The sequence below is a fragment of the Microtus oregoni genome, unplaced genomic scaffold (assembly GCF_018167655.1).
Source record: "Microtus oregoni isolate MIOR12 unplaced genomic scaffold, Mior012 000017F_ref0000208, whole genome shotgun sequence".
In the NCBI taxonomy this organism is placed as follows: Eukaryota; Metazoa; Chordata; class Mammalia; order Rodentia; family Cricetidae; genus Microtus; species Microtus oregoni.
Window position 1 is genome coordinate 32345468 of NW_024543076.1, and position 13152 is coordinate 32358619.

General features: G+C 42.8%; 1 protein-coding gene across 1 annotated transcript in view; it reads left to right on the top strand.

Moving 5' to 3' along the window:
- Window positions 1–1171: 1171 nt before the first annotated feature.
- Window positions 1172–13152, top strand: part of Kcnb2 (potassium voltage-gated channel subfamily B member 2) — a 421745-nt gene continuing 409764 nt past the window's right edge. The window contains exon 1 of the mRNA XM_041667861.1: window positions 1172–1440. The gene's annotated coding sequence lies outside the window, so the exon portion shown is untranslated. The remainder of the gene's footprint in view (window positions 1441–13152) is intronic.

Consider the following 13152-nt stretch of genomic DNA (forward strand, 5'->3'; position numbering starts at 1 on the left):
CAGCCAGTAAATAGATTACTAAGCCAAGCAAGCCAAGGTATGAACAGCGCCCCCGTGGGAAGGAAGAGTCAAAGCTGCCTCCCATCTAGCTAGATTTTCAAACACAGAAAAGCCAGTTGACTTCCACTAGGTAGGGATGGTCCCAAGTGCGGCTGGAGAATCCCGAAGTGGATTCACATTCCACCTGGGCTTCCATTGGTTCTGAAGCTTATGGGAAACTACTCTGGGACTCATCCTTCAGGAGCCATTTGTCCTCGCCCCAGTTCCCCATAGTGGATCAGAGAGCCCGGGTTCTGGTCGCTTAGGGGTCGGGCAGCAGGAGAGCAGAAGCAGCTGGAAAAGAGAAGGGCCGGGAAATCCGTGAAGCCCCGAGAGCGTCTCGGAAGAGCGTCCCAGGGTTTTCCCAGCCGCGTGCTTGCAGTGGCCACGGGGTTGCGGACCCCTTACCGGGTGCAGCTGAGTGGAAGCCACGAGGAGAGGCAGGTGGGTGTGGAGCCTAGATTAAGGCAGCGGCGGGAGCAGAGGGAGGATCCCCGCGAGGTGTGGGCGGTGCCCAATCGCCCTCGCCCAGGCCGCGCCCTGGGCACCGGGGGCGCTGTCGCCTGCCGAGCGCACAGCCCCGGCGCCGGGAGGCTGAGCCTGGCGTTACCCCGAGGTGCCCAGCCAGCAGCGCAGCCCGGCCGCCCACCCAGAGAGCCGCGATTGCCTGGGAGCTGCGGGAGGAGGCGACACAGAGAAAGAGAGAGGCGGCGGCGGCCGCTCAGCCCGCGGGTGCGCGGAGCGCGGGAGGCGGAGCGCGAGGCTGGTGGCCGCGGGCGAGTGTGCGCGCCCGACCGGAGAGCTAGCTGCGGAGCGGGGAGGACCCGCACCCCGAGCGCCCCGCCTGGCCTCTTGCTCCCAGCTAGCGCCGCTGCTGCACAGACACACACCCACCGAGCGCGACCGAGCTCCCGCCGCCCCCGCCGGCAGCCGCCGCGCCTCGGGCAGCGGGATCCAGAGCCAAGTCCAGGGCTGGCTCGGCGCGCAGAGCACCGCTCGATTTTTTTCCCTCTTCACTCCAGCCCTCTCTGATCTGGGCGGCGGTGACAGCGGCAGGGGGATGGGGGCTCCACGCGGAGAAAAGGGGTGACGATCGAGGAAGATTATTGTTCTTTTTAAAGGATGCCTTCGCTTCCTCCAAATGAGTCTTCTGTGAGCCTTCTTACTAGAGACTGTGAACCGGAGTGAGGGATGTAAAGAGAGAAGGAAAGCTGCCAGGAGCTTCAGCCAGCGGGGAGACCCTCCTCTCGTTGGAGGGGAGGGGGATTTCCAGCGACACATCACTGACGAAAGGACCTTTGCAGGAGAGGAGCCCTCCGAGGGAGCGGGGACTTCCACCTCCCTTTGTGGCACAGGAGCCAGAACTGCTGGCCAAGTGGAGCGAGGGTCTGTGGGAGCTAGGTAAGTGGCCCGGGCATTGCTGCTCCCCAAGAGCTCTGCTTTAGAGATGCTTCGCCTTGACAGCCTAGCCAGATTTGAGTTGCTAAAGGAACTGGAAACTGCCATATGGCTCCTAGTGGGCTAACATACAAAACTGACTGGAATTGTTAGCCCTGACTGGTTATTAACGCAAGGCTTCTTCGTGGTGGGGAAGACAGGCAAGTGTGAGCCCCTGACAAGCCTGTATTGACCAAAAGGATGAGAACTGTTATATGTAGGATAGGATCCCCTGTTGCCTTCCGTTCCTGTCTCTTTGTTGGTAAATGCACACTCGCGCACATACACGCACTTGTCGGACTAGACTTGGGGAGTGTGATTATCTCTGTTGTGTGCACCAGCCTCAGAACACAGAGGCGAGGCATGCATGTCTATTATTCCTCAGTGGTCTTGGTTCCCAGGAGCTAACTAGAACAGGTCTCTAAGGAAAGCGCTCCACGGCTGTTTCCAAGCCGCTCAGCCAAGGGGACTTGGCAATGAAGTTGACCTGAGTGGCACCCACTGTTTGCCTCATCATCTGCTCCTGACCCTCGTCAAGATAGTATCCTGCCATCCATTTTCTCTGATAGGAGCATTTATTTGTATCCATTCATAAAAAGTATCAATGTGCAATGTGCACAAACATGCCATTTATACCACATTTATGACTGCACAAGTGTTTTAGCAGTAAAGAGTAACACAGATAAGACTAAATCCTGGGAGATTTTAATATGCACCGGCGGGCATTGGGCTAATTGCATGCAGATTCAACACTCCATCTAATCAAGTCATAATGTCAATATTTTAAATAGCACTTCACATTTTTAGTTTTTCATATTGATTGGTTTGGGGGTTTGTTGACAACCTGATATTTTTTGAGCCCATCCCAAAAGAGAAGTAAATATTTTTGCTGTTATTGTTTTTAAATGCCTAGCATTGTGTGGGACAGACGCCTCTTGGTTATTTATCAGTGCTAGCACATTGCATAGACTCAGCAAATAACAGACTGTGGTCCAATGTCTGAAGTCCTACCTGCCCGTACAGAATGACTCACAGGAAAGAATCTGAAAAAAAGAGTAACATGTTAAAATTGTTCATATCATAAGGTTGTGTCTATTTCACTCTAGATACATGAGCAGAGTGCGTCAATAAATATAAAATTGTCCCCCACTTACCTTTTAATATGTGACTAAAACACATAGATATCTAGACTACAGAGTTCTTTGCTATTAAAGTAACCAGAACTTACACAGTTCAGTAGTTTGGCCCATTATGCATGGAACTGTGTAGTTTTTAGTTTTGCTGCTTTGGGTGTTGTTTTCAGTGTATGGCTTATTGGGTAGTTTCAAAGACTCTCTGAAAATACTGAAGGTCCAGAATGAGAATAAGTGCCAATGGGCCAGGCCATTTCAAAGCAGGTATTTGCACCCACAAAGTCAAGCCTGTGGTCTGCTCCTTCATGGACTGCCATCCTTTGCAGAGCTGTTGTTGATCACAAGCAGGATTCTGTCTTACACACTCTTCTTTCTCTGGCACTACTCAGACTTTGGAGACAGGAACGAAGCACTTGGCAGTTCTCCTTGCTTGCTTTCTCCTTCAGCCTTCACCTTCCCTTCGAAGCCTCCCTCTTCCCTACACACAGGCTACAGAAAACGACTCTGCTGCCTGCCACTTGGCATTTTCCTCTTCATCCTGGGTTCCCAACCTCTTGTTTCCCTCTTTCCCGAAGAGAACCAATCTGTGCATCACTTGAAAGTGTTTCCAAATCCGCTTTCACCCCTAACCCACAGTTAGTTCTCCAAGCATGTTTGTTTACCGGTTGTGCAGAATGGCTGGGAGAAATGATCACCTTATCAATGCTTTTGATTTGGCGTTTAAAGCATCCTTGCTGATGCCACAAGGGAATGGGAGCTTAGCCTGCCCTTCTAAGATGTTCAAGAATGAGATTGCTAGACAAAATGAAATTGCAAGATGTGGGTTCAATCACATTTCTTGGCAGCTTAAAGGCATATCTGATCAGATTTTTGTTAGGCTTGTCTGAATGCTTAAAAATATCTAAGTCTGTGGAGCACTGAAAAGTAGTTTGTTTCTTGAGGGAAAAATGTGTGGCTTTTTGAACTGCTGCTGTAGAGAGATCACTGCACAATCTACATCTTATAGAAGTAGTTCATATTCCTGGCAACCTGGAAAGCAAGCGAAAATATATTTCATTTCATCCCAGTGCATGTTTTTTCTTTGATTAATTCCTTGAAATTTACTATCTCTTATAGACTAGTTATTAGGGAAATTTCTTACATTGATAGGAAATTTTCCCACGTGCATTCTAAGGTAGACAGATCAGATTAAGATAGTCTGTTTATTTCAGAATTCTCTTTAGGGTTCTCTTAGATCCACATAGTCATCAAGTGGGATTTGCATAAGAACATGATACCTGCTAATTTCACAAGGCCTTCCTAGGCAGGCACGGCATGGATGGATTACATGTGAGATCTTTGAAGTTCAAGAGTATTTTTAAGGTAATAATGTATGGTCATGTCCCTCCCAGGGTGATAAAATAAACTTTATAGAACAGAGCAATTTGGAGACTTTTAAAGTCGTGTACCACAAGTGTCTTAACGGTCTAGATCTGTAACCCATTCTTATTTATTGCTTATTGTTTCCCTTCTGTCACATATTAAAGTGTAACTTAATTCATCACCAAAGTGTAGTTTCTAAGGAAGAAAGTAAAATTTTGTCAGAAAAGGGTTTCCTTGACTCGTGCAGTAGCCTCTTTAAATGCCTTTTCCACAGGCTGACTTGAACCTGCTTTTACTCTGCGATTTAATATCATAAAGAGGTTAGCTAACTTGTTCATTAATTGGTATAAGACTTATTGTGCATCGGAAGAATGCTGGACCAGAACGGAACACATGTCAGATGCTTGGAGACAGTGCCCGTCCTGGGTTTTAGAACACAAGGAAACAAAACAAAAACAAAACTTCTGCAGTCTTAGTTGAGGAATCTCAGTTTCAGATCAAAATGGCAGATTTCTCGCATGCAGAAACACATTGCACAATTTCACACTTAATAAGCTAATCAAAGCAAACTCATGAATGAGATCATGAAAATTTGTCACAGGCTATGAATTTAGGACTTGTCAGAAAACCCTATCGTTAACAACACTAAAAGTTTGCTAAATTTTTAATTTTAGACTTGGAGTACATATGAATAGTTCAGAATATTCATTTTGTCTTCTTTAAACAAATAAAATGATCGCAATAACCCGCACTTAGTTGAGCCAGGTGCTGTCTTATACATAATGCAAAAACTTCTTTATTCTTACCCTCACCTCATTAGGAAACCGTAAGTAATGCCCTTCATATACAGACATGAAATCTAATATTCATAGGTGTTCCTTAACCAGAGCCACACAGGAAGGAAATGGAGGAGTCACTTTAAACTCAGTATTTTGGGTTCAGGAACACTGTGACCCACTTTGATATTAGGGACTGTTGAGAAGGATGACCCGCGACAGAATTAGGAAGTGTGTTTTCACTTCTAGAGTCTCTGCATCCTCTCTACAGAGGGCATGGTGCTATGGATAAAGGGAAGCTTGGGAAAGACCAAACGGATGGGTATTTTATTTTGTTTTAATTTAAGAACAACCTATCCTACCCCTCCACCTGCTCCCCCCACCCCCCACATAAATGTTAACCGTGAATCTGAAAGGAGAAAGTAGTTCAGTTTTAGGCTGACTTTTAAACGGTGGTAACAGGGGTGGGATGGCAAGTGTCGGGGTGGGGGTGGGCAGGAGAGTTGGGGGTGGAAGACAGCTAACATACTAGACCACACTGTGCTTAGAGTGACCCTTGAATTGGGGTTGGGCAGTGGCTCTATTCCCAGAACGCGCAGAAGTGCAGCATGGTAGCTCAGGCCTGCAATCCTAAAGACGATGAGGCCAGGATGGAGGATTTCTGTCCACACAGCCTAACTCACGAAGCCTGTCTCAAAGGAAAAGAACAGCCTTCCCAAGAAACAACGCCAAAGCTGTCTTCTGGCCTCTGCATGTGTACTCACACACACATGATACATGTACAGTAAAAAATACACACACAGAAAGCTAAGACAGCTGACCTGACTAGGGAGCTGCTCCTAGGAGTCAAATTTTATGTCTAAGTTCTGTGAATTATTTTCAATAAAACATAGCATTACAGTATTAGCATTACACTATTTTAAAATTCCATTTATCATTTAAAGGAAAATTATTTGAAAATATAGTAGTCATTTATCAGTGTCCCCAGCTTTTACTTTGCTAAATATAAACCCACTATTTAATGGAAATTGAAGCATAGTCTCCTAATAGATTCTTTCTAGTATATTCTTAGAACGCTTCTGTTTTATTGCATAGCTAATAACTGTAATTGTGGAAGCACAAGCAAAAAAAAAATCTTACTTTGAAATATTTGTCAAGAGCACTTAAATAATATTTGAAGCAAAGTTCTTTCTAAGTAGCCACTGCTTCTGTTTATGTAGAAAATACCATCTGGCTCAAATTTGAAAGATAAAATGATTAAATATTGTTTGCAAGATGTCATTGAATCAAATATTTGGATTCATCTTCATGATTGATTGACACTTTTATTTTTCACACAGATGTGTCTCAGGCTGGGTGACATAGTACATGCAGTTGTCTCTCAAACTGCAATTGGCTTGTCATATAAAAATTCACTTAAAAACTTACATTTTCCCATAAAAAAAAACAGTCTTAAGTGATGTTCAGGTCATCAGACAAAATTAGCAAAGTCTTTTAAATCAATATAATATTTGAAGTACAGTACCATTAGTAGTAAAATCCATGACCATTATCTCTAGTAGTGTTCCCAGGGAAGGGCTGGTTTAAATAATGTGTATTGATCTCTCTTTATGCGATGTCCTGGGGATGCAACGGTGGATGCAGTACTGTGCAGGCCCACAAGGAGGAGGGAGGCTGGAGAGAGTTGTGCAGGAGGAACTCTGAGCAGAAAGAAGGCTTTCTTAGATTAGTCCGGGCAGGGCATTGACTAAGACTTGCAAGCCCGTTCTGAGAGCAATGCCTCAGATCCCCCAGGTTTCTCTTCTGCACCGAGTCCTGGGTGAATGAGTGTAAGACATCCTGCATTCTTAGTCCAGAGACAGAGATATAAATCTCCACAACATACCATCAATGATCTTGGTGGGTGGCATGACAATCCAGCTGAGTGGCTGGATCACAGAAGAATCCCACTATAAGAAAATGCAGTTTATTTTAATTTCTCCATATATTCACAACCACAACTAAGGATTCTGTCTTTAGTTAGATCAAGTTCCTCCTCTTTCATAGGCAGTATTTTGGAATACCCCCTTTGCTATCCTGAAATGATATTTATACACAATGTAACTTGTCTATGTGTATATTTTAAACTAGTATAATTTGTTGTAAAAAATACAAATTAAAGGAATATATCTTTAGGGAAAAATATCTTTTGGGAAAAAATGGCAGTATGTATGTACTCAGATCCAGTTGGACAGAAAATAGAATGAAATAGAGCTACTGAAAATGCAGAGGATTAGAAGAAAAGAGATGTCGAAATAAAATAACTTGGAATACGAATGTACTATTCTCTTGGATAGTGATAACACTTGTATATTTGCTATTTTAGAGTGACATAAACATTCGCTAACTGACAACTGCACACTGTAAACAGATGTGGGTGTGTGTAGTAGTGAACCAGTTAACATGAACAGTGTTACATGGGGTGACACAGTCTTCCAAAGTAGTGAACAAATCTTGGTGATGTTCCAAATGTGGTAGCTACATTCCTAGAAAATGCCTCTGTAAAATTATACTGTGTGCTATAGGATTGGTATCCAGTGACATAATGAACAAGGCTTTGCTTGTGTAGATGTCCAAGGACATACATGAGCATTTGCAGGACAGAACACAGGGTTTCTGCACATATGGCCAGGGTTCTTGCATCCCTGGGACTGGTTAGCTTTACAGAACTGCACCCAAACGGACTGCATTCTGCTTTTCAGAAGCACTAATTGTCCTTATATTTTCCTGTTAGAGGAAGCTACTGAGGTTAGAATGTATGGCTGACTGATCTAAAAAGGTGAAATTCTTAAGCTTTTTATTTTATTGTTTAAAGCCTTTTTATTAGTTTGAGAATTTCATGCAACGTATCTTCATCATATTCACCTCCTCTCACAGTCCTCCCAGATCCACCCCCTTTCATTATCCATAATACTCCATCCTCTGCTTCCATTAATCCACTAAGTGTGATTTGACCCACCAGGTTGACATATCTTACCATTTATTCCTTTCTCAGCAGCTATCATCTCTTGAGAGTGGCGTGGTAATCCATGCCTACCTCTCCTCTCCATGCTGGAATGATTCTCTGGCTTGAGCTTATGCAGGACAATGGCCTGCTTTTAATCCTCTGACTTGGGATTTGCAACTGTCCTGTTGTGTCTGGAAGATACTGTTTCTGTAATCATCCATAGCCTCTAGCTCTTACAATCTTCCTTCTGTCTCTTCTGGTGTGTGTCCTGAGTCTTGGGAGGGTGGCGAGGTGGTACATGTGCCCTTTAAAGTTGGGCATTTCATCCTCACTCGGTTGCGGGTCTCTGCTCCTTGACCAGTTGCAGGGTTACTTATCTTCTGTGGAAAGAGGAGCTTCTCTGGTGAGAGTGGAGAGATACACTGGTTTGTGAGTAAAAGTCATCAGGGTTCTCACGCTTTTTAGCAAGAAGGTGAGTTTAGTGGTTGGCTAATAAGCAAAGTTGACAACAGAAGATCAAACCATGGAATTTGCTAAGCCCTTGAGATATCCCGATAGTGGGAACAATGTGTAAGGCTGACGGGTGGGGCTGCTCCCATCGGAGCTCCCAGAGCTTCATTTCCCACGTGGGCGTGTCAGACATGCCTTCCCAGATGAAGTGACATCCAAGTTCATTTTTAAAAGATGAGTAAGCATTCCCCAGGTGGAGAAGGAGGCAGAGGGACCAGCTTTTGCTAAGCATTGTCAGGAAAAGAGCTAGGCTGGTGATTGGCTCAGGGCTGGCAGCTCTCTCAAGGAAGGTGATATCAGAGGAAGATGAAGAATATGAAGACAGGATTAGACATCAGGGTGTTATATGCCATCCTAAAACATCTGGATTTTGTCCTATGGGACAGGCTATTAGGATCGTGAGAAATTACAAATAGAAACGACACGTTTCCCTTCATGTTTCAGCGGCAATCTCTAAACTGGAATTTTGAAGTGGCTGAATTATGAGAGATAAGAGTGGCACCTGGGAGACGAATAGGCTTTTGTATAATACAGGCAGAATAAGATAAAGAACCTACTTTAAACAAGGCTGGGGAGAGGGGAAGATGTTGATTTCTTTTTTCTTTAGAGTCAGCTTTGAATTTCTTTGACTGTGAAATTCCCTCAAAACCGTCCTTAGCCATGTATGTATTTTCTTTCTGCTCTCCCACGGACCACAGTGAGCATCATTGCTTTTGTATATTCCTTGAACTCGCTTTATTTCTTTGCTCATGTCTCAAATACACAAATCTCAAGTGATTACTGCCCTAGTTAAGGTTACTCTTGATGTGATGAAACACCATGGCTAACAGCAACTTGAGGAGGGAAGAGTTTATTTGACTTAGACTTCCACATCACAGTTCATCATTACAGGAGGTAAGAAAAGGAATTCAGGCAGAACAGGAACCTGGAAGCAGGAGCTGGTGCAGAGAGCATGGAGGGGTGCTGCTTCATGGCTAACTTACCATGGCTCGCTCAGTCTATTTTCTTTTAGAACCCAGGACCACTGTCCACAGGTAATCCTACCTACAATGGGATGGTCCCTTCCATATCAATAACTAATTAAGAAATTGTTTTACAGGCTTCCTGACAGCCCAATCTTATGGAGGCATTTTCTCAATTGAGCCTCTCTCCTCTCCTGTGACTCTAGCTTGTGTCAAGTTGACATAAAACTAGTCAGCACAGGTACCTTTGGAATCATCACCAACATAGGCCTGGGTAGTTAGGGAACTGCATTAATGAGATGTTTTCTGAAAGGCTGTTACTTTATTCCAATTTTGTATCTGTTGAGATTTGCTTTGTTGCTGAGTATGTGGTCAGTTTTAGAGAAGGTTCCATGAGTTTCTGAGAAGAAGCCATATTCTTTTGTGTTTGGGTGGAATATTCTATAGTTGTTTGTTAAGTCCATTTGACTCATAACATCTGTTAATTCCCTTATATCTCTGTTAATTTTCTTCCTGGTAGACCCGTCCATTGATGTGAGTGGGGTGTTGAATTCTCCCACTCTTAGTGTGTGGGGTTTGATTTGTGATGTTTCTTTTACGTTTGTGGGTACCCTTGTATTTGGGGCATAGATGTTCAGAATTGAGACTTCAATTTGATTGGTTTTTCCTGTGATGAGTAAGAAGTGTCCTTCTCTATCTCTCTTGGTTGATTTTGGTTTAAAATGAATTTTGTTTTTTAGGTACATTTGATTGGAAAATCTTTTCCCAACCCTTTACTCTGAGGTAATGCCTGTCTTTGAAGTTGAGGTATGTTTCTTGTATGCAGCAGAAGGGCGGATCCTGTTTTTGTACCCACTTGGTTAGCCTGTGACTTTTTATAAATGAATTGAGTTCATAAGGGATATTAATGATCAGCGATTGTTATTTCCTGTTATTTTTTGATGGTAGTGTGTGTGTTTCCCTTCTTTGAAATTTTCTGGTGTAGGATTATCTATTACCTGTGTTTTCATGGATGTAGCTAATTTCCTTGGGTTGGAGATTTCCTTCCAGTGCTTTCTATAGGGTTGGATTTATGCATAAATATTGTGTAAATCTGGTTTTGTCATGGAATACATTGTTAATTTATCTATGGTGAGTGAAAGTTTTGCTGGAATGCCAGTCTGGGCTTACATCCATGGTCTCTTAGTGTCTGCATAACGTTGCCCAGTACCTTCTTGCTCAGAGTCTCTATTGAGAAATCAGGTGTTACTTTGTTGGGTCTGCCTTTATATGTTGTTTGGCCTTTTTCCTCCGCAACTCTTAATATTCTTTCTCTGTCCTGTATGTTTAGTGGTCTGACTATTATGTGGCAAGGGACTTTTTTTTTTTTTTTGGCCCAGTCTGTTTGGTGTTCTGCAAGCTTCTTGTATCTTCATAAGCATTTCCTTCTTTAAGTTGGGAAAGTTTTTTTTTTTTCTTCTGTGATTTTGTTGAATGTATTTTCTGTGGCTTTGAGCTGAACTTCTTCTTCCTCTATCGCTATTATTCTTAGGTTTGGTCTTTTCATGGTTTCCCAGATTTCCTGGACATTTCCTGTTATGACTGTGTTGGCTTTAATGTTTTCTTGGACCAATGAATCTATTTCCTCTGTCATAATCTTCTATGCCAGATTCTCTCTTCCTTCTCTTCTATTCTGTTGATTATGCTTGCATCTGTAGTTCCTGTTCATTTACCCAGATTTTCCATTTCTAGAATTCCCTCAGTTTGTGTTTTCTTTATTGTCTCTATTTCAATTTTCAAGTCTTGAACTGTTTTCTTCACCTGTTTGATCCCCTTTCTTGGTTTTCTTAGCTTTCTTTAATGGATTTATTGATTTCTTACATTTTTTTTTACCTATTCCTCGATTTCTTTAGGAGAATTTTATATTTCCTCCTTAAGGGCCTCTATCATCTTCATAAAGTTATTTTAAGGCCATTTTCTTCTGCTTCTTCTACACTGGGATGTTCGGGTCTTGCTGTTGTAGAACTACTAGGTTCTAGTGGCACCATATTGCTCTTTATTTTGTTGAATGAATTCTTGTACTGGTATCTGCCCATCTCTTTCTCCCACTGGTGGAGGGGGTGCTTGTGGCTCTGGGGGCCACTGGTGCCATGATGAATGGTTGGTTTTGTTGGGCAGAGTGGGACTTTTAGATTACTGGGTCCAATGTGGGGTGGTGGTGGAGTGCCCTCCTCACAGCAGCCTTGATTGCTGACCAGCTAGTGGGGCTGCAATGAGTGGGGAATATTTTTTTCATTTGGGAAGAGTTTGTGAATTTTTATCACACAGAACTCCCTGCAGCCTGTCCCTCTTCTTTCGAATCTTGTCAATAGTGAGTTCCAAATTTTCAGGTCTTACTTTCCAGTCTTCAGCTACTCCCTCTCTCTCTCTGTTATAAACTAGTAATTCCTCCCCAAGCTCAGCAGTTACTTGTTAATACCTCATTACAAGTAGTAAGGAGCAAGCACCTCATGCTAACCATCTAATAATTTCCTTTGGAGTTATAGGCAGGCCCTGAGTTTCTGTAGTTTTGCTAGAACATAGCACAGCCTCCGGCTACTGAGTTCTGTATTGGTTTCCTTGCTGATGGCCATTGTCACAATATTTAGATTTTTGTAAAGGCAACACCTCCTTTCAGGGTACCAATTTCAATTTCAGAGTAAGGTAGAATAATGATAATGGCTGCAAATAACATGGAATACAGCTATTTCATGTGATGTATGTTTCTCTAACGTTTACATAAAGAGAAAAGAGAACGAGGGAAGGAAAACGAAAGGTAAAGAATGAGAGTATCACTAGAGATGGAAGAGGGGATAGCAATAGGTAGACAGATGATAGATTGATAGGTAAGTATGTAGGTAGATAGATAGATGATGGATAGATGGATGGATAGATAGATAGATAGATAGATAGATAGATAGATAGATAGACAGACAATAAATCTCAACTACTTCTTAAATACCTTGACTCTGATATGAGACATTTTGGGGGCTATTCCACTGGTGAATATTTTTCAAACAACCGCAGCCCAGATGGATGGGGGCTGAAAATTAAATCCTCGTCTTAATGGGAGCTTCTCAGTAACAAGTCTCTCAAATGAAGGTAATGCATAAATTTTAGATGGACATGTAGCCATTCTGGTTGTAGTCATCTTCCTTCAAAATAAATTGGGGGGAATGGGTGTGACTTCAGCTCAATCACCAGTTAACCAGCACTTTGGATAGCACAACACATACTCCTATCTTCTTCTTGGCTCTCTTCCCAGACCTCTGGCGCATGCTCCTATGGGACACATCTTCCTCTATTCTCTGAAGTCTCACTATTATAAGACTCTAGTATGTAACAGACTCTGACTGGGTGCTTTGGGATAAAGGATGGTAATTATAGCATAGACAAGAAACTAATTCTAATTAAATATTAGGTGTCATCGCTCCTGGAATGTATGTAGTGTTTCTTACACAAGGGCTTTGCTACTGGCTCCTATTCCTCTTTGCTCACTTTTCCTTCCTCCAGATCCTTTCTTCTCTTCATCCAGCTCTGTGCCATGGTTCTTTGTCAAGGAGCCAGTGGATGGCTCCAAAGGTCACAGGGAGCTCATTATGTGGAACATTTTAGCTCATGTTTGTCTCACTTTGACAAGGACACTTGGTTCTAATAGTATAACAATCCACTGTAGGTTGGTTTGTTTTTTTTCTTTTCTTTTCTTTTCTTTCTTTCTTTCTTTCTTTCTTTCCTTCCTCCCTCCCTCTGTCCCTTTCTTCCTTCCTCCCTTTCTTTTTCTTCTTCCTTTTCTTTCTTTCCTTTCTTTCTTTCTTTCTTTCACAAAGAAGCAGTTATTATTATTTCTCAGAGACTCAAGTTTGAAATCATAGGCAGCTTTTAAGAGACAAGTTCAGCAAATATTTATTAGGCCCTTTTCAGATAGGAAG